The sequence below is a fragment of the Rhagoletis pomonella genome, unplaced genomic scaffold, assembly GCF_013731165.1.
Source record: "Rhagoletis pomonella isolate Grant_MI unplaced genomic scaffold, Rhpom_1.0 Rhpom_scaffold_04951, whole genome shotgun sequence".
Classification (NCBI taxonomy): Eukaryota; Metazoa; Arthropoda; class Insecta; order Diptera; family Tephritidae; genus Rhagoletis; species Rhagoletis pomonella.
Window position 1 is genome coordinate 11,261 of NW_023463499.1, and position 2,459 is coordinate 13,719.

Here is a 2,459-nt window from a genome sequence, read left to right on the forward strand (position 1 = left end):
TGCTATGACTTGTCGTTGATTTTTGGCATTTGTTGCTGACGCTCATGCACGTTTTTTCATATAAAAAGCGTGTTAGAGCACACTTTGTATGGAGAAAATATACAACACTTTTAACAAAAGCAAAATTGTCAAAACGATTACTAAGTTAGTGTTTTTTCGTATTAAGGATATACATACATATGCGTATGCAAAAGGCATGAAAACGATCTTGTTTCACTTCGATGCCGGTTTTCTGCCTGTAAGTGTAGAACTTCAAACGTTTCGTTATCATTGGGTGGTACCTCATGACAAAAAGTGTGTTCTCATAAAATTACAAGCCAACAGCTCTTATGGTCTTGGTTGTATAAGGTTTTGAGTTTTATGTTTGGGAAAAAAAGTAAAAATCAGGTGTCAATTATTATTCTTGAGCGGAAAAAACAAAAGGAATACACTTCGATAGGTGACTAACTTGGCGCAAACACATATCAACCAAGATTACACAAATGAAGCTAAAGTCAGCTAGCGTGAACTGGCTTATAGACAGTAAATCAAAACTGAAACAAGATTATAAAGTCATTTAGCCTATATGGATGTATGGTATTCAACTGTGGGGTAAGACCTGTGCAACCAACATTGACAGGATCCAAAGATTCCAATCTAAAACCTAAGGGCCTTAACGGGAGCACCGTGGTATGTCCGCAATGAAAATATACATAGGGACCTTGGTATACCGATGGTTAAATCTGTAATCGACAGCAGCAGAGAAGAATATAAAAAAACCACCCAAATCCACTCGCAAGTGGCCTGTGCAACACAACAAATATAACACGCCTGCGAAGAAGAGATCTACCAGCCTTTCGTTGAGCGACGTTAAATCAACAGGGCTCAACCCCAGGGTTTGAGCTATATTATTGTAAATTAGACATAAGATTTTTAAACTTGTTGTTAGGCTTAATAGATGTAAAATAAGCGGATCCAACAAATAAATGCAAGTATAATTTAAAAAAAAAACATTTATATAGAATCTATATTATAGATATATGTTAAAGCCACCCTTTTATTATCATCTTCTATTAGACTAACGTATTGATCTTTTAATTCTCGGAAATGGATATATTGGCATATTTAATTATGTACTATCAAGTTAAACTTTATTATTAAAGTTACTTTTTTTATACAATATAATATAATAACATAATATATAATATTATATTTAGAACATAAAAATTTATATTAAATAAAAAAACACATGAGAAATTATCTTTTTTAAATGAAATAAGTTATTTTCTTTCGATTAATTGCCTCACGAAAAGGGTTACCTTGATAGGGTAAATTATGTAATAATATTACATTCATTATAAATTTATATTTAATAGAATTAAACTATTCCTAAAAGTATCAAAAACTTTTGTGCATCATACACTAAAATATAAAAAGAGAAGCTAAATAAACTACTGGGTTCATACCTCATTTATAACGGTTTATAATCCGTTTCTTTTTAATTTTTAATAATACTGCTAAAATTATATTATTTTTTATTTTAATAATAGGAATAATAATTACTATCTCATATAATTCTTGGTTAGGTGCTTGAATAGGTTTAAAAATTAATTTATTATCTTTTATCCCCTAATAGGAGATAATAATTTAATATCAACAGAAGTCTCTCTTAAGTATTTTTTAACCCAAGCAATTGCATCAGCTGTATTATTATTTGCTATTATTCTAATATACATAACAAATTTCCAACAATTCAAAATAATTTAATATTTAATAATTTAATTATTTAATCGTCTTTATTATTAAAAAGTGGAGCAGCACCAGTCCATTTTCGATTTCCAAATGTAATAGAAGGATTATCATGAATAAATGCTCTAATTTTAATAACGTGACAAAAAATAGCTTCTCTTGTATTAAATTCTTACACTAGTTGAAGAAATTTTATTTATTTAGTAATTATTCTTTCAACAGTAATAGGTTCATTAGGAGGATTAAATCAAACTTCTCTTCGTAAATTAATAGCTTTCTCTTCAATTAATCATTTAGGCTGAATATTGACCGCTATACAAGCCGACGAATCAACTTGATTAATTAATTTTTCCATATATTAATTTTTATCGTTTAGATTAATTTTTATATTCAATAATTATAAAATATATCATATCAATCAAGTTTTTAACTTATTTTTTAAATCAAAAATTTTAAAATTTTGTTTATTTTTTAATTTGTTGTCTTTAGGTGGACTTCCACCATTTATTGGATTTTTACCAAAATGATTGGTTATTCAATTATTAATTGTTAATAACCAATATATTCTAATAACAATTATAACTATAATAACTTTAATTACATTATTTTTTTATTTACGTTTGTGTTTCGCTGCATTTATACTAAACTAGCTTATACCCGCGGGTTTCACCCCGCGCTTTTATCCAAATAGGAAAAATAATTTAATGATGTTAGATTTTATTTCTGTGCCC

General features: G+C 27.9%; 1 pseudogene; it reads left to right on the forward strand.

Annotated features, from left to right (window-relative positions):
* The first annotated feature begins 1,480 nt into the window (after positions 1-1,480).
* Positions 1,481-2,378, forward strand: LOC118754941 (annotated as a pseudogene).
* Positions 2,379-2,459: the final 81 nt, after the last annotated feature.